Source organism: Adiantum capillus-veneris, chromosome 28, assembly GCF_014529385.1.
Source record: "Adiantum capillus-veneris isolate H3 chromosome 28, ASM1452938v2, whole genome shotgun sequence".
NCBI classification, from domain to species: domain Eukaryota; kingdom Viridiplantae; phylum Streptophyta; class Polypodiopsida; order Polypodiales; family Pteridaceae; genus Adiantum; species Adiantum capillus-veneris.
This window is the reverse complement of record NC_140958.1, coordinates 83,805,525-83,825,713: the sequence shown is the minus strand read 5'-3', so window position 1 is coordinate 83,825,713 and position 20,189 is coordinate 83,805,525.

Below are 20,189 nucleotides of genomic sequence, written 5' to 3'. Positions count from 1 at the left end.
AGTGCCAAAAGAAATTCATTTGCTGGAATATTCCGTAGAATCCCTACTTCCTTACTTTCTGCCAACATAGACGCATAGCATGCCTTCCCTTGCCCTTGCAAATCTAACGTAGAGAGAGAGAGAGAGAGAGAGAGAGAGAGAGAGAGAGAGAGAGAGAGAGAGAGAGAGAGAGAGAGAGAGAGAGAGAGAGAGAGAGAGAGAGAGAGAGAGAGAGAGAGAGAGAGAGAGAGAGAGAGGTCTCCAATAATATTTTCTAGACAACCCAAACATGGAGGGGAATAGAATGATGAGGTCTTGAAAGTTTATTCTAGTATATCGCTAAAAGCCTCTGCTAAGAAGAAGGATCGATCTGTACAAAGTTAGTAGGATACACTAATAAAATTAGTGGGTTACTAAAGCACGACACATATTGAGCATCCTCGGGGTCAATATGTATGCAACGTGATAGCTGCTTGCGAAAGTACTCAATTAAATGATGTTGATTGTCATAATAATCAATATCTAATTGATCTCCTAAATGATTTCCACATGTTAAACTGATCATTTATAATGGGGAATTGCCAAGGGAGAAAAAGCTAGATTATTGGTTAAGCTAGCAGACCGGCCACAATAGGGATCTAAAGGAGTGTAAATATGGATCCAAAAGGGGGGACCATCTGCAAAGGAGCAATGTGCACCAATGGGCTTCAAAGACCCTAAGGTTCAGCCCATTAAGACTTCAAAATGCTAAGGTTCCAAAATTCAAAGGTTCTGTCCGAAGGTCAAAAGTCTTGAAGAATACAATGGACTCAGCTCTTCTTACAGCATCTGATGGAAATGCACTGAGTGACTAGATTATAGACTCAGGGGCATCACTTCATGTGTCTCCAAACAAGGAGTGGTTTACCTCTTATGTGACCACTAAAGATCATGTTCGGCTAGGCAATGGGCAGACATGTGAGATCTTAGGTGTTGGAGATGTTCAATTGAAGTTTCAGAATGGCTCTTCTTTCACGTTGAAGAATGTGAGACATGTTCCCGCAATTACAAAGAGCTTGATCAGCACAGGTTTACTTGATGATGTTGGCTACGTCACCACTTTTGGACAGAACATGTGGAAGATATCCAAGGGTTCTATGACAATAGCACATGGAGTAAAGTCTGGAGGACTTTACATGATTTATGTATCAAATGTCTCTAAAAATGTAATCAATGTAACCGAGCAGCCGAACGTTTCTTTGTGGCATAGCCGGTTAGGACATATGTCCAAGAAGGGAATGGAAATCTTGTCTCGTTCTGGTTATTTGCCTGGCTTTTCATTTAATGATTTTGAATTCTGTGAACATTGTCTGTATGGTAAGCAAACACAGCAGCCACATAAGCATAGAAGCAGTAGAAGAGATACACAGTTGGCACTTGTTCATAGTGATTTGTGTGGACCATACAAGAGAAGGTCAGAAGTATGTTGTCTAATGCACAGCTGCCAAATGGGTTTTTGGCTGAAGCTGTATCAACAGCTGTTCATCTTGTAAATAGATCTCCTAGCAAGGTTTTGCAGAAGGATTTAGTGCCAGAGATGGTATGGTCAGGCAAAATGCCCTCATACAAGCATCTCTACTCTTTGGCTGTGAGGCATATACTCACGTTCCAAAGGAATTTAGGAACAAACTTGAGCCAAAGAGTAGAAAGTGCATCTTTCTAGGCTATGGTAATTCTGGTGAGATGGGGTACAGACTTTGGGATCCCGAATCCAAAAAGGTTGTCCGCAGCAATGATGTTCACTTTAATGAATCCAAATATCATTCTAAACCAGAGAGGGTTGAGGAGATTAGAAGAGTTGTCTTCCAAGAAGATGGACCTGCACGTGCAAGACAAAATGTCAGGGCTCAAGAGGAGCAAGGACAGGATAGAGTGGAACCACAGGTTGTGGCTGAGCCTGAGCCACCTATTGTGCGTAGATTTGGACGTGTCACGCGACCTTCTGATAGGTTTGTTCCATCTATGAACTATGTCATGTTGACTGATTGCAATGAGCCTTCATGTTACAAGGAAGCAGTGCAAATGAAGGACTCCGGGAATTGGCAATTGGCCATGCATTCAGAGATGACAGCTCTGCATAAAAACCAGACATGGAAGCTAGTTAAATTACCACGGGGCAAAAAGGCTCTACCTTGTAAATGTATTTACAGGTATAAGATCACCGCTCATGATAGTCAGCCAAAGTACAAAGCAAGGCTTGTTGCCAAGGGATTTAAGCAAGAACAAGGCATTGACTTTGATGAAGTCTTCTCTCCGGTGGTCAAGATGACTACATTGAGATGCTTTCTTGCATTGGTTGCCATATTAGATTTGGTGTTGCACCAAATGGATGTCAAGACAGCGTTCTTGCATGGTGATTTAGATGTGGAAATTTACATGCAGCAGCCAAAAGGGTTTGTTGAGAAAGGCAAGGAAGATTGGGTATGCCAGTTGTTAAAAAGTCTTTATGGCTTAAAACAATCACCGAGGGCATGGTACCATAAATTCCACAAGTTTATGCTTTCTCAAGGCTACAAACGTAGTGAGTGCGATCACTGTCTATATACAAAGAAGGCTAAGGATGGCAGTTGGCTGATCCTTATTTTGTATGTGGATGACATGTTGATTGCTGGCAAGCACTTGGAAGAAATTTCAGCTTTGAAGTCAAAGATGGAAAAATCGTTTGACATGAAAGACATGGGTGAGGCAAGTCATATACTTGGTATGCGCATTGAGAGAGACAGATCAAAGAAGTTGATTTGGTTATCTCAAACAGAGTATATTGACAAGGTTTTGCAACGTTTCAATATGGAGAAGGGAAAGGCATTGAGTGTTCCATTGCCACCATATGTGAAACTTAGCAAACAAGATTGTCCTGTGTCTGAGGAAGAATAGGCTGAAATGGATAAGATTCCATATGCGTCTGCAGTGGGTAGTTTGATGTATGCAATGATTGCTACTCGCCCAGACATTGCATTTGCACTGGGAGTAGTAAGTCGATACATGTCAAACCCAGGCAAGAAACATTGGGAGGCAGTGAAAGGAATATTGAGATACTTGAAAGCTACAAAGAGTATGCGTATATGCTATGGGAGTCAAGAGCTAAGTGTAAAGGGTTTTACAGACTCAGATTATGCAGGTGACTTAGACAACCGAAGGTCTACGTCAGGGTATTTCTTTACATTGGCTGGTGGAGCAGTATCATGGCATTCTAGATTACAAGATTGTGTTACGCAGTCTACTACAGAGGCTGAATATGTTGCAGCATCAGAGGCATGCAAAGAATCAATTTGGCTTAATCGACTAGTAACAGATTTGGGAATCAAAGAAGAGATGCCTGTGTTATATTGTGATAGTCAAAGTGCTATACAATTGGCTCGCAATCTAGTTTATCACTCAAAGACAAAGCATGTGGATGTGAAGTATCATTTCATCAGGGAAATGCTCGAGGATAAGCAACTTCAGCTTGTCAAAGTTCACACCACAGAAAATCCTGCTGATCTACTTACAAAAGGACTTCCCTCAGAGAGCTTTGCGCATTTTCGCAAGCAGCTAGGTGTAGGGTAGTACATCACTTCTCTACATCTCTTGTATATTAGCTTATATATAGCTTATCTCACACTTAAAGTACCACATTGGACTTTAAGTGGGAGGTTGTTGGGGCCCTAAAGCCCAATGTGGTCGCCCAGGTAAGTGGGCGGGCCGCCAGGTATGTACACATATTCTTTTGTAAAAACCTAATAAGAACTCACTATGCTCTACACATTACAGTAGAGCGAGTTCACCATATCGTCGTGCTCTTCTTTTCGCACTCTCTCTCGCATCGCACTTCCGCTCGTACTCCTTCAAAAAGAACCAATAAGAATTAAGCTCTCTAGAAGACTATTGGACAGTCTCCCAAGGGGTCCAATGAGCATTCAACAACCCAATGGCTTGCCTGATTCCTATTGGCCAGGAGGCAAAGGGGTCCAATGAGAGTTTAGTTGAATTAAGTAATTACGTAAAGATCTCACAAAAGGGTAAAGGGGGACACATGTCAGAAGACTATCACTTATGTTTTTTGATTTTCATTGGCTAGGCCTGGGGAGGTCCAATGAGGTGTGAGAATGAGCAAATAGCAAGAGGGGTCGATCAAGAGAGAGAGGGGACTGATTTTTGGAAGGCATTATCACACACACACACACACTCACACAATCTCATGTGTGAAGCAAAGAAGACTTTGTCTCCTTCTCAAGCTTGTGAGAAGGGAGGCCTAAACCAACAACTCTTGGATTTGTGATGCAAATCCAACCAAGAGCCAAGCTTCAATGCATGCTTATCTCCTCTACCATGCTAATCAATAAGCTAAGCTATGATAATATGAGTGATTATGTGAGGAGATGTACATCTTTCCCGTAAGAATACTCCTTCTTCCTCTAAATCTACTCTCATACCCCGCTAGCTCTCACCATCTTCGAAGGTGTGTGAGGTCTTGGGTCTGAGACCATGAGGCAATTGATGTTGTGTTTGATAAGTTTTTTGCTTAGTGTATGAACTTTCCATATTCATTGCACTAGCTACTATTGAAGGAACACAAAGAATTGCATTGTAAAATGTCTCTCTTGATGGGAGAAACCATAATACAAAGCCTTTTGGAGGGGGGACCGGCTCCATGCAAATCCGGTCCTCAACTGTTGTCAGTTGCTTAATTTCTCTCTCTTTTGAAGTATTATTCATGATATCTAACTAGGTGTTATACTTTTCGTTGCTCTCTCCACCCAAACACTCTTGTTATTCTCATTAGGAAGCTATTCTAATGAAATGCTCACTATGTTCATGCTATTTTCCGCTACACACAAGTTATTAGACAATTAAATGTTACATTGACTTATCAAAGCACAAAAGTTACTGATTAGATTTTAGTTTCATTTGCCATCTCGTGTACTACATCTTGATTCGAGATGTCATCTCTTGGCAACATTTTGAGTGCATATGCACTATGTAAGAGGTTGACATAGCTAAAATATACATGGTGAGATGAAGAATCAGCACGCCAAGTTCTGGATGTGTGTCATGCCTTAAAGGGCATCTCTTGGATTGTCCATATGTTTGAAAGTGTCTCAATTGTTGTCTCTTGGACTATGATTACCTTTGAGAGCACAACAAGTTGTTGATGAAATTCCAATCCCAAAGGTCATCTCTTGACATGTATGCAAGTGTGGTTTACTTTTGAGATTCCAAAAAGTTGTTAATTGAATGAGAAAGATGTATATTTCAAGCACTTATTGGTCAATATGTATGCCTAGTGCGGTGCCCTTCTAAGAAGGACATGACCACATAGACAACGAAGCTTTTGGTAGTTTTTGCTAGATTCAAAGCGAGGGTGTCTCATCAGATTCAAGCATCTTGGCTTGCATATTCAAGGCCAGTGGCATTATGCAAAAAGCTAATATGGTGAATATATACAATGTGAAATTATTGGTCGAGGATGATCCAAAAAAAAACGATACGCTTGGCAATCTTCTGTTGAAACATATGACAATAGTATGGTATTTGCAAAAGCATGAAAGTGCTTAGCTACCTTCCTATTCAAAGTTGACTACATAGTATGTCCAAGTGGCGAAGGACAAAGAAGGTCTAGGTTGTTTTTCTCGGATGCAAAGAGAAGACCTCTTAGTAGATTCAACATCTTGACTTGCATCTTCAAATAGCATTATGCAAAAATCTGATACGGTGAACATATGGAGGGCGAGATTATTAGTCGAGGACGAATCACGATCCAAAACAATAGAATGCTTGCCAATGTTCAATTGAAACATATGACAAATGTACGGCATTTACCGAAGCAGTAAAAGTGCTTGGCTAGCTTCTTGTTCAAAATTAAGTACATGGTATGTCCAAGTGGCTAGCTTCTTGCTCAAAATTGACTAGCTACATGGTATGTTCAAGTGGTGAAGGGAAAATAGCTCTAGGTTGTTTTCAACAAAACCAAAGTGAGAGCCTCTTCCTAGCTATAGATGCAATCACCTATGCCAGCATCTTGAAGGATAATGCGTGTCTAAGAGTGCATTGATTGTGGAGTATGCCCAATAGTAGATGTCAAAAAACTCTCTCTCTCTCTCTCACATACACACACACACACAATCAGGTTGTATTTTGTGTACATAAGAGACCTTTGGAGATGCACAATGGCCTATATGACGAATGTAAACGAACCATTGTGGGGGTGCATACTTCTATGTGATGTAGCCAGGATCTCGATAGAAAAGAACTGATAATCTCACCCATCTGTGAAGAAAGACATATCGACGATGCTCCCCACCTGCCCCCCCCCCCTCTCTTTCTCTCTCTTCGCCTCCCTCCCCCGTTGAGAGAAAGGGTCACATGTTCATAGTTGTATAACATGAAAAGATGAAATGCTTATGAATAACAACTACATGTCGTAATTAAGTATGAGTAACTGCAATATAGTAAGTGCATAGGAACAACAATATTACTTGTTCTATCTAGCAACAACATCTAATTGCTATATGGGAATTTCAAAGTGACTATGATTTTGCTACTTCTATTTGGTAAATATACAAAATTGCTATATAGCAATTGGTTCAGAAGTAAGATTCCTTTTTTCATCTAGCAATTAAGTTAAAAGGTAGTCTTAATTGCTAGTTCAATTGGGCTCGCACACAAGGCTTGCTATTTGCATCTAGCAAATAAATCAAATGTTGGAAGGATTACTATATGGGAGTACGTCTAAAGCTCCTTGTGTCCCCCCCCCCCCCCCCCTCCTCCCCCCCCCCCCCCCCCCCCCCCAAACATGCCGTCGCCTCCCAGCTCAACCTGTGCATGACGGCACTGACCACTATTAGTTCATAGCCTCACAATTTAACTCAGGATGTTAGATAAAACAAGGCTGGCACTAAATTGCCAACGGCGGCACTGCCTTTGTGTGTGTGTGTGTGTGTGTGTGAGAGAGAGAGAGAGAGAGAGATAGAGAGAGATGGGGGGAGATTTGGTTATACTTAGTCACAGAGAAATAGGGAAATGGTCTCATTTTTTGCATTGGATTGTAGAGAGACACGGGAACACACAAGGTGGAAAGAGAGGTAGGGAGGCAATGTCAAAATTGAAATGTTAAATTGAAAGCATGTGGAGTTGATATTTTAACGTAGACATGCGGCAATTAGTTGAGTACCTGATGTGATAACATGTGTCCTTGATGTGAAAGTAGAAGAAGCTGACAATGGGATTGTGTGTATGAGCTGGTGGCCGTCGACGAGCAACTTTCAAAATGTCATAGTACTGCATGGGAGATTTCTTCGTAAGTACAGATTTGATCCCATTAAGGCAAAGATATGCAAAGTGCAGTGGAAGAGGTTTACCTGTAGTTGGTGGTGTTGTACAGGGAACGTAGTTGTTGTTGTTTTTGGTTTTGAGGGATATGTATATGAGATCGTGATCAGTCCAATATGTTGGGTAATTTTTTGATATGATTTGATTTTCTGCAAAGTTTGTCCATATATGATCCAGTTGAGATTCGTAGACTGTTGTTGGTCCGCTGTTAGTAAGTTGGAACTTGTGTTCTGTCATTCTGGCGATAAGAGTATCTTGATCTCTTGATTGCCGAAGGTAGTCAATGTTGAAATCGCCCAACACGAAAGTTTTCATTGGTTGGATTGTGCGTTGCAAGGTGCTGCTTAGAGTTTCAAAGAATGTGTGTGTGTCTTTGCTGGTCGGAAAAGTGATATAAGTTAACAATTTTGATTGCTTGGTTAGTACCTGTCAAAAGCAATGTTTCAATGATTTCGTGGTTTGGATGTTTGTGTATTGATGTGGTTGATAGTGTGTAGTTTTTATTATACAGTGTGATTGTGTTATTTTGTGGAGGGCAAGAAATTGCATTGTATAATGTTAGCTTATTTGTTATGATGGAGTCGGTGTCTTTTGCTTCTTGCACACAAATGATGTCACTATATCTATAAAGTGGGTGTGCCTTTAAGTCCTCAAAATACTTAGGTAGTGATCTAGTGTTCAGAGTACTTATGATGAAATAGTTGTTCTTTGGTTCTAACTCTAGATAATGCTGTGTAGACTAACCCATGTGTGTGTGCTTTGTCAGGTGAGAAGGCCATGGTGTCTCGAGATAACCCTTGGGCTCGATGGACAGTTCTTCCTGATGCTTGTTTAATGGGAAATTGTGTTCTGAATAGTTTGGTTGTGTTTGTATTTGATATATGAAACTCCTTTGTGATTGGAAAAATACATGTCCATGTAGATTTTATGTTATCAGTATAAAGATGGTGGTATTTTTGGCGTGTTTGATGGCCAACATTTGTATTTAGAAATTGTATCCAAATAATTGTTTGGTTCTTGTAAGTTGATATTGTCTGTAAATGCCCATCGGCACCATTGACAAGGCCATCTGCTATGTCATAATTTCCTAAGCAAAGCTCAACGAGCAATGTTGGTTTAAGCTTGAGACTTTTTTAAAGGCCTACTATTTTTTTAACGTCTTGTGCAATTCCAGAAGGAAATGTTGGAGGGGAGTCTATTGCTATTGGGGTATATGTTGGGCCTTCAATTTCTTGGAACAATAAATTATTATGCTCTTGTGTTTTTTGTTGCGTGTAAAACAGGTGTGGCATGTGAATATTGTATGTTTCTTTTGCAAGGCAAATGTTGTTCATGTAATCAATGTCTTGGATATCATGAGTGTTTTTTCTTATTTTATTCAAAATGTTTACAAATGTGGGGTCTGTTTGGCGCATGACTTGTGTGAGTTCGTACTTTTTGAATTTTTCTCGCCATAAATTTGTGTGCATCGGTGTAATGTCTTTGAAACTCCATTTGTCTTTGACAAGTGGAAGTTGGTATAAGTCACCGAAACATATGACATGTAGCCCTCCAAAGGGTAAATGATGTGTGTCATGGATTGTCTGTAGCGTTTTATTGATGTGTGTCAACATTGTTGCACCTACCAGTGAGATCTCGTAGATAACGACTACTTTTAGCTTCCTATAATTTTTTGTCAAAGTATCCAATTGTTCGTCGGGCACCTGTGTGAGCACATTTTGATTGATGGGTATATGTAATCCAGAGTGTATCGTTGTTCCATCTATGTTGTATGCCGCTTTTCTCGTGAATGCTAGTTTGAGTACTTTGGTTTTAAGTGGGTCACTTTTGTGGACTATATTGTAGAATCTTGTTAGGTGCTTGCCAAGTGTTTTCAGTACTGTTGTTTTTCCGGTGCTGGCTCCTCCTGTGATAAAGGCACATATTTGTTGTTTGGTTTCATATGTGATTTTGAACATGATATCATCAAATATGCAGCGTTTTTCGGGATTGAAGTTCCTAATATTTTTGAAATGATCTTGTGTATTGAGCTGAATTGTTTGTGCAGGGATTAATTGAATTTTTGTGAGCTCTTTGTTTTTTTATGTGGATTTTCAAAGTGAAGGTTGAGGTCATAGCTCTCTATGTTCTATGTGTTGGTAATATTGATGTGGTCCATGGTTTGTTCGTATGTGTCAGGCTTCATATGCTTGTAATGGTATATTTTCTAATTCTTGCCATTCATTTCTATTTGCTATTGGTTTGCTGTAATTATATTTTTCGTAGTTCTCAAGTATGGAGTCTTGCCTAGACAAATATGCTCCCTTCCAGGTTGCATGGTGTTTAATGAGTTCAGTTTCTTCTTGCCGAAAAGGAGCATGTAGCAGAAGCATTTATCTGTAATGATTCTCGTTATCCTTTTGTTTGTTGTAACGTATACTTCTCAAGATTCTTGGTTTCTTCCTTTGAGTGAAGTCTTTGTTGTAGTTATACTTTGTTGCAATGTCAGCTAAGGTTTGGCTTTCTAAGCTTGTTGGACGCTCTTTATATTTGTCTATGATTGATTCTTGTGCGATATCTGTGGAGTCATCAGGCAGATCTTGCAGTTGATGTCGGCGTTTGAGAATGATAGCACGTTCATGTGTAGGAGCCGTGTTTACAAATTGGAATTGCCTTGATGAATGAAAGAGAGGAAGTGACAATATAAACTATATTGCCTATTGTACAGACATTTGCTGCCTGTTGAGCAATACGAAACCTAGTTGTTTTATTCGAGAAGCTACATCAGTTTCGTTTTTTTTAAGCTTTTGTAGTAAGTGTTGGTACGTCTTGGTGACTGTATTGTCCAGTTTTGTCAGATAAGATGTGCAATATGTTGCAGCTGAATATGGTTCAAGTATAAATTGTGAATCTATGTTTGCTTCCCAAATGTTGACAAGGTTTTTTGCAAATGCATTTGTGCGTATATTTGAGATTCATCTTTTGAGGAAAACTGTGGGACGTTTCAAAGTACTAGAAATTGATCTCTTGTAAGTTTCTTTTGTCATGTTCATTTCTTGGAGGAAAGTACTGAACTCCATGTCATGTTCAGCTAGGTCATTTCTTTGTATGTATTCAAAGATTTTTGTTGCGTTTGCAATGTCATTGTTGGTTCTGTCATCCAGTGGTTTTAGAATTGTTGTCTATGAGAAAGGTGGCTGAGGGTATTTAAATATGCATTGTTTTCTATTTTGTTTCCTATATGTATGTGTGTGTAGATGTGTTTGGATGCTTTGTAAATGTTCGTGTATATCTCTTTTATCGCACGATATGTATGTGTCAATGAATTTTGTTATGGCTTCATTGTTTGAGCCATCAAATACTGGAGCATCTTCATTCCATAGTAGGCCATGGTCATGCTCGCTGCCTCTAGATTGGAACTCTGTGACAAAGAAGTAATCAGTTATCTTCCCATATATGTGTGATGTTTTCTTTAGTAATTTGCGAAGGTTTGAGATTCTGTGGTGGTAGTATCTTGCACAAGTGACGGGGTCCTCTTGTATCAAGTCATTCAAGTTTCCGTTGTATGTGAGGGTGTTTACTTTTCTTGAAGAGATGCTCTAGTGCTTCATACAGAGGAGGCCAATTTTTTTCACCACTTGTGAAAGTGACAAAGAATGTTGGAGGTCCTAGTTGCCGGATCATAGCGAAAATGTTTTTTCATAGGTCTTCATAATAATCTCTCGAATTTTTCAACAGTTGAAGGTCTCTATAACCAACATGTGATTTTATTATACTCTCAATGTCTGTTGAGTCTTTGAGGTCTCTAGCGCATATAGTTCGATTGTGTAGTAGAGCTTTACGGAGGCGCACCCATGCTGATGCCCAAATTTGATGGATTATTATTTTAATCACTTTGAAAAATATGTTTGTGATGTGATATGCAAAGCGACGATCGGTGTTCATTATTTCCTATTGACACAACTCTTGATAAGTGAAGTGACATGGATGTGGTGATGTGTGCCGTTGACTGCCATAGAACAAAGTGGGAAAGTTGAGCTCTTCACAGTCCTTATCTGAAAACAAGCCTAGTGGTTGCTGTTGTTTGCATGGAGCTATAGTCAAAACCCTCGACGTAGCATCGTAAAATTCCTTGGAATCTATGAAGCTGTGCAATAATGTATCAGTATGCAGTTCAGTCTTTTCTTCTTGATCGTGGATGTCCTCTTGATCATCGTCCGTGTAGCTCATGTCATTAGTTTGGACTTCTTGAGAGTGGCTAATGTTCAAGGCAGTCAAATTTTTGGATAGTAGTTGAATATTGTGCTTTCTATATAGTGGAGTAGTCAGTAGAATGTCTAGAGCCTTGGTTATTTTTTTTGGATGTATTTGTTCGCTCCTATATATCGATTTGTATTCTACTTTTCTTTTGATTGCAATACCAATTGTGGTGTGCTCAAGGTCTATTCTTGGTAATGTTGTTTGGATTATATCAAGGTTTGCATGTATGTTTATAATGCTCCCTTTTAAAAGGTATTGTCCGTAGTGCATGTATTGACGTATTTGAGCAAATGTGTTCCTTGGGGCGGTTAAGCGCTCTTCAAGGTCTGTCAGCGATTGCACTTCCTCAATTGGTGAGTTCATTCTTATGAAAGTGGGAGAGCAGTATTTTGGAACCTTACCTTTATTACAATAGTAAATGCAACTATTGTCAAATTGGTTTTTTACCATTAGAATCTATTTGTAATGGTATTTTGGTATAATTCTCAATTAGTTCTATTGCATGCTTACAATATCTTGAAAATTGTGATGGAAAGTACAATCGTTTACAAAAATTGCATGGAAAAATTGGTTTCTCTTGTATGCTCGAGAGGAATTTTTGTAGGCACCTCTGTGTGTGATTGTCATGTGTTGTGTGTGTTTTGTTTTGGTGAAGATTTTGTTCCTCTTTTTTTTTTAATGAGACGGTATAGATGGGTGCGTAATCTCTCCAGAAGTGTTGATGGAAAGTTGTTTGTTTCCAAGAAATGTTTACAGAGTGCAGCCCGCGAAATAGTAGGATGTGTTATTTGTAGTGAGTACAGGGTACTCTCTAGCTCTTCTGTCCATATAATAGTTTTATTTTCTGGAGCTATTTCTGGGAATGTTCTTTTTTTTGTTTTTTCTGTGATATCCTTTCTCATGAGAGATGATAGTTTGTATTTCAAACTTTTCCTGGGAATTTCCTTATGCTCTTGCAAAAAAATATCACAAATAGTTGAGATTTCCAAATCTTTAGAAGTTTGCAAGAGTTGTATTAATTGATTCTCAACTTGTTTGTTCCATCTGTAATATGTTCTTTTTTTTGAAATGGTTCGTTTAGGGTGCTTTTCACGCTTGGTAGGGTATTCTTCCTGATGTTTCCTTTTCTGCAAAGTAGGTTTGTTTAGGAATTGTTTAGTGGGTTCGACTTGTTTGAAAATATCTTCTCTGCTTTGTATTGGTTGCAAAGGCTCGTAATGGCCATTATTCTTATTTTCATCGTGAAATAGTAAACCAATCGTTTTATGTTCTTGAGAGAACTTTGTGATGTAGGTAACTCTATGTAGCAAGGAGCTCCATACATTGATATTCAATTTCAATGCTCTTGCTATCCAGTACTGTATCACTGCATCGCCCGAGAGCCCACCATGTCTTGATGTGCGCTCCTTGCCGCACTGTCGAAGCAAGGGACTTGCCGATACACCGTATGCGAGCCACAAACGGCTCCAAGCACACAACAAGCCTAAACTAGCAAGCTCAAGAAAACAAAGGGTGTGTCACTCACCGCTCTACGCTCGCCTTCGTGGTGGATTCCTCGCCGCGATGAAGAAGAAGCTGCAGTCGTGCCGCGCTCAACCGCTTCGCCGCCGTCGTGCCTTCGTAATGCTTGATCGCACACACACTCTCCCTCTCTCTCTCTCTCTCACACACACACACACACACAAGGAGGTGAAGAAGAAGAAGAAGATGGAGATGGAGCAAGAGCACTCTTCTATTGCACAAATGAGAGAATGAGTAAAAATTAGGTTTAGTTGGCTTTTATAGGAGCTCACCCCATTCACACTTGGGCGCCCATGCTTAGCCAACTAATCCCTTGAATGTCCCAGTTAGAGTGCGCCTCTCATCGACGATCACTCTTACCCTTTTCCTATTGGTCCGACAAGCCCGGTACCTGACTCTACCAAATACATAATACGCGTCCATCGTAGGTGATGGGTGTCCGTGAGCCGTGAGGGTTAACATGCCCCCCTTCCTGATGTAGATTCCGTCCTCGGAAGCTATTGAGTTGAAGCTGGTTCGTCGAGGTGGAAGAGCATTTGAGATGAATGTCCTTAGCCTTCTTCAGTCACTGCAAAATCAAACAACATTGGCACAGTAATTGCATTCTCTTAAAAAGCATATGCAGTTTGAGGTAGACAAATTGATTGGTAAAAGAATTTCAAACAATTTGTTAGCAATGAACATTAAATTGCAATGTAATCAAATGCATAAACAGATGTAAAGGTAAAAAATTAAACAAGTCTGGGGTCGCTAATTTGACGGTCGAAAGGCACTAGAGATCGAATATTAATACCATGGGAAAGCTTCTTAATTATCTGTGGTCAATTAAGTTGTTTAATCGCGAGAGCCAAGTATTGATTTTCGAGGGCTGACTAGAGGCTATATCTAGAAAACCTTGTAGTTAAGCTACTATAAAAGGAATTTCTCATGAAATCATCGCCTGACTCATTACTTTTTCTTTGACCCCCCAAAGTCTTTTCACATTGATTCATTATGAAGTGGGTGCTTATTTTGTATGCCTTGGGTTTTTTTCTTTTCAAGGAAAAGCGCCCACACTGGGAACCTCTAGGGCTCTAGTACCATAGGCAATACATGTGAGTGAAGGACCAATTTAAGCAGGGATTTCTCTTCCAGCTTAGAATTTTACATTGTGGCACTTTGATTTTTTGTTTGTTCATTTTCAGCATTTTAATTTTGTAACTTTGGGGGGTCATATAACATTGTTACCCTCCCCAGGCTCATCACATTAGTAAACTCCCTTTATAATACTTAAGCTAAAGGTCACTAGGGTTAAGCCCACTAGAAAGCCCTAGTACATTTCATACAATGCTGCCTAAATCGGATTAAGAACCTAAGTAACCATTGCTTATTAGGAAGGCATTCCCCATGGTATTAAGAGAAGATTTCTAATACCTAGCTTGGTCAAACTAGCTTAGTCGGACTGCTTGATTTTTACACCTAAACAAGTGATTATGACAAAACATTACATTGAATTAAATGTTTGATACTAAGCAAATGCGCTGAATAGTATGCTACCAATCACAATCAAAGCAGACAATCATAGATGCAAAAAGATAAGGGCAATGCTAATGGACAAGAAACACCTGTTTGTGTTGATGGTCACGCTTGATTTGAAGGTTCCATGAAGGTCCAATCCTATCAATAGCAACACGCTCCTGTACACACTAGGAAACAAAAGGAATACCTCCAGGAGGCACATCAGTGGGAAAAATTAAAACTCCTAAAAAACAAACTCAAAACACAATCTAGACCCCTAACCTACCTATCTATCACCCCTTTTAGAATCAAGGAAAGAGGATATTATATAAACGGGGTGGCCACCCTAAGGCGAGGCCTCTATCCTCATCATCTAGATAAATAAAATCATTGTCCGTGAGGCCATAGTCTTCCTCGGTCTCTATTAGTTCCTCTTCATCATCCTCTTGTGCAAGCATGCTAATCAAGAACCTCGTGATGCGTGGATACTCATCTTGTGCAAAAGAATAAGCATGTGCCATTGGAGACACATTCGCTACTGGGTAGGGATCACTAGTTAGCCATAGACGTATCAGCCATTCTAACTCCTCAAAATTTCTCTCACATGCAAGGCTCTCTATCAAATCCCATTCGCAAGAAAGTATAGGGTAGCATACGTAGAACACTTGTTGAAAAGACAAGGGGTACCTTTCATCAAAAATAGAAGTGCATGCCTCTGGTGAAGTAGCCATTTCTGACAAGACAGATAGATTTGGTTAGGCCTTTAAAACATAAGAGTTGTTTTTGTGTGTTGCTTGAATTGACACGGTGAATTTGGACTTATATGTAAGATCTGATAGGGTGCTCTCTCATTGCTAGGCGCTCTTGCTCTTTACTATTTTTGTTTTTTTGTGAGTATAAGGCTATATATATACATTCCCTAAGATCGGAGATTAAGAGGTCAGGGAAAAAGGTTGAGAGGGAAGCAAGTGAATGATGGATGTCCACAAACACTCCCCCCTTCCTTGGGTAGGTCATACCGTTTGAAATGAGCTTGTCACCCTTTGAAACCAATTGTTCCAGTTGGTAATAGGTGAGGATTTTTGCCAGTAGTTTTCTATTACCCTAGGTGCCTCATCAAGTTGCAAGGGTGGTAAGGTACTCTCCCATGATTTTATTTGCAACGTTGTTGTAGGTGGTGAACTTACCCCGGAAGGTGCAAACTCTTTCGTGCTTGGATGGATATGTACAGTGGTAGGTGGAGGTTGTGTCAAAGCTTCTATTTGCATATAGGAACTACATGAAGAGCAAGAAGCTTCATTTGATTTCCCTGTTCCTGAGCTAGGTGGAACAAATCGTTCTTTCTTTGGTACCCAAACTAGCTCTAGAACGGGTGTGTAACATTCCATGATTTTTTCCTTTCCGCGATTTTCAATTTGTTTTGGAGCCACAGGATTGGGTTTACATGGGCCAGGTGACAGGTAAGAGTACACTTTACGTTTGGGCACCCAGATTTGATCATTTCCTTCATAGTATCCTTGGGCTTCCAATAGTCGTTTAGGAATCCAACGCAGCGTTTCTTTACATTTCTTGGAGTGAGTGGTATGGTTCTTACTAGGTTTCCGTTTTTTTGCATCAACCATGCTCACTACAGAGGTTTTAGGGACCCACTTGTATGTTTTCTCTGTTATATTAGGATGGTTCTTGTGTGTCTCAAGCTTTCTTTCAACTACATCAGTTGAAGCTCTAGAGAGTTGGGCTATGGGGACGTATGGTTCAACCTCCTGGACATGCAATGTCTTGGGTTTTATTTCCTTGGGCAATATCTCAGGGACTATGGCTTGAGTGGTAGGGCTAAGAGTTGGTTTTTGCATTGTAACACCCCCAGTCCCCCAATCAATAGTGCATTTGGTGGCTATCATCCACGTGCGGCCTAGGTTTATATTACCCTCCATAGTTCCAGTAGGCATGATCAAAAAGTCTTGAGCTACCACCCCATTGTCGTAACTGACAGAAGTGTGCCAGATTCCAAAAACCGTAGTTTTTTTCTTGTTGACACCCTTGACTTGGATAATACTCTCAGATAGAGGTGGCTTCCCTAACTGACACCACACCCCATAGGATAGCAGATTGTATTTAGCACCCGTGTCCAATAAGGCATTATATAGCACTTTTCCATAGGCACTATTTAACTCAATGGGGTATCGTAGAGGTGTGTCAGAGTCCAACCCATCCTCTTCGATTTCCATGTGGAATGCATTTGTGACCCCAAGGTTAGCCTCTCGTTTTTGTCTTATACGTTGTTGTCGCTCCTTAGCCTCAGCTTGAGCTTGTATCTTGTTTAACTCGGTTTGTGCTTTGGCGGCATTTTTTTGATGAATGGCCCGTAGTTCTTCTTGGCTTAAAGGATCATAATATCTTTTGAATTTACTCCCATTGAGGAATCCAATGGTTTCAACTCCATCAAGAGTTTCCACACGAAGGGTACCTTGTGGGGTAATTTCACATACTCTATATGGTCCTTTACCAGCATATTTCAACTTTTTCGTCTCTTTACGTACTCCATACATAAGGACTTTATCACCAACTTTGATGTCCTTGTCCTTCACATGGCGATCAAACCACTTCTTTCTCCTATCCTTTTCCACAAGAGCATTTTTCACAGCCAACTGTCTCTCTTCGTCTAGTTTTTCTAAGATAAACAAACGCTCGGTTAAGGGGTTACCATTCCATCCTTCTTGCAAAGCTACCCTAAGACTAGGAATGACAAACTCCCAAGGCATAACCGCTTCTTGGCCGTATACCATTTTGAATGGCGTACAATTAATAGCCACTTTATAAGCAGTACGATAAGCCCATAGAGCAGATGTCAACTTCAAATCCCAATCAGTGCGATGAGCTTCTACCGTCTTGGTTAAAATAGAGATTAGAGTCTTGTTGGTGCTCTCGGCTTGTCCATTAGCTTGCGGGTAATAAGGTGTAGACTTATGGTGGGATATCATAAAGGTCGTGGTAAGCTCTCTTATTACCTCATTTATAAAATGGGTACCATTATCACTAACAATTTCAAAAGGGCAACCAAATCTTGTGATAATGTTCTCAAAAAGAAACTTAGCTGTTGTCCTCGCGTCAGCTTTTTGTGAAGCCTTAGCTTCAGCCCACTTTGTTACATAGTCCGTAGCAACTAGAATATATCGAGATTGAGTGTTGCGAGCTGCGGGACTAATTGGACCTACAAAGTCTAAGCCCCATTTTTCAAATGGTTGGGTTACTTTAATAGGATGTAAGGGCATTCTGTCCTTGCGCTGTGTGGTCTTGTAACGTTGGCACTCATCACACCCTTTTGTAAAAAGTGATGCATCCTTAAATAAAGTTGGCCACCAATAGCCTGATTGTAGCACCTTTCTAGCAGTCAGGTCCCCTGAAAAATGTCCTCCTGCTATGCCCATATGTGCTTCTTGCAAGATATACAAATATTCATCCTCGCGGGCACAATGCCTAAGAATATCGTCCTTGCCTAATCTATACAGGGTTCCGGCAATCAAACAATAGGGTTCACATTCTTTTACTAGCCTTCGAGCGATATCCTTACGAAGTTCCTTGGGTGGAAAACCATTAACTAAAAAGTTAACAATGTTCTCACTCCATTCAGGCATAGTCTCAACTATGAATAGGGAAGTATCGAGTAATTCATCATCAACTCGTGTAGGGGCTTTACCATTGGGTATGCGAGACAAATGATCAGCCATGACGTGCCTTTTACCGGGTCTCACTACAATCGTGAAATCAAACTCCAGAAGAATTAACAACCATCGTGTGATTCTTCCTGTGGAGCATGGCTTGTTTACCAGATACAGCAACGCTTGATGATCCACATAAAATACAAACTTGTTTGCCAGAAGGTAGTAGCGAAATTTCTTTACTGCATAAACCATTGCCAAACCTTCTCGCTCTGTAGTGGTGTAGTTCCTTTCAGCATCGTTCAATTGACGGCTTGCAAAGCTAATGGGATAGTCCAATTTATGTTCTCCTGGTTGAGTGAGAACACACCCAATAGCAAAGTTTGATGCATCAATATGCACATGGAAAATGACATCCCAGTTAGGTGTCCTTAAAATCGGAGCACTTGCTAGTGTTTTCTTCAATTGTTCATAGGCCTGGTCACACTCTTCAGTCCATTTAATTTCAATGAGAAGCTTGTACAAAGGACGTGCTATCTCAGCGAAAAATAAAATAAACCGTCGATAATAACCCACGTGTCCCATGAACCTTTGAACCCCCTTGTAATTGGTTGGTGGTGGTAACTCTAGAATCACTTTAATTTTGCTCTCATCGGTTGAGATACCATTCTTGGATACTATATGCCCTAAAATAACTCCATGCTTGACCCAAAATTGGCATTTGAACGGGTTCAATGAGATACGATATAACCTACATTTTTCAAACACCTTCCGCAAACATGATAGATGTTCTTTCCAAGAAGAGTAAACACAAAGGTCGTCTAAGAAAGCTTCACAAAACTCTCTCAAATATTCTTTAAAAGCAGTGTTTATTAATCGTTGGAATGTAGCAGGGGCATTTGTTAAGCCAAAAGCCATCACACGAAATGCAAACACGCCAAATTCTGTGATGAAGGCAGTTTTAGCTTGGTCCTCTAGCGCTATCGTGATTTGGTTGTAGCCTGAGTACCCATCTAGAAAGCTATAAGCTTCCTTGCCTGCAACTCTTTCGAGTACATGTTCGGAATATGGTAGGGGGTAATGGTCTCTTCTAGTAGCTGCATTAACTTTTTTGAGGTCCACGCACACCCTGAGTTTCCCATTCTTTTTTGGCACGATAACTATTGGCGACACCCATTCAGAGTGTTCAATAGGATATATGAACCCACATTTGATAAGCTTTTCTAGTTCTTCTTGAATGATCTTTGCGTACTTAGGATTCATCGGGTAGGGTCTTTGTTGTACGGGCTTCGCAGTGCTAATCATAGGGATTGTATGTTGGACCACAGAAGGCGGAACACCTTTCATATCATGGTATGTCCAAGCGAATACGTCCTTGAATTCCTTGAGAAGCTCTTTGAGGACCGCCTCTTCAACTTCTGTGAGGTCTTGGGCAATAAAAACAGGTTTTGATTCTTCACCGGGGTCAGCTAATTCTATTTCTTTAACTATTGCCGGACCATCATAGATTCCATTATTCCCATCGATAGGTATTCTTTGGGCTTTTGTGTACACAACCTTTGCTTCCCCTGTGGTGTAAGATTTGAAATGTTCTGGTGCAGAATGCAAGTCTGTGGATTCTGGTTGTGCGTTGGTTTGTGCTTCCATTTCTGCTTTCTTGTGTTGTCGAGCTAACTCTTGGTTTTGACGCCTCCTTGTAGTGCGGCTCAACTTTGGCTTGTCTATGATCTCTAATTGGGCTATGCCATGGGGTCGTGGTCTACACCACATAACATTTTGGAGATATTCACCCCAATTGTCTACCAATTTTCGATGAGCATCACATGCTCCTATATAACTGAGCCATTCTGCTGAGGATCTCTTCTTGTTTATCCTAGCATGTACATTGGCTCGATATCGACGCCTCTTAAGGTTTTTCTTTTTCTTATTTGAGACCTGCTTTTGATT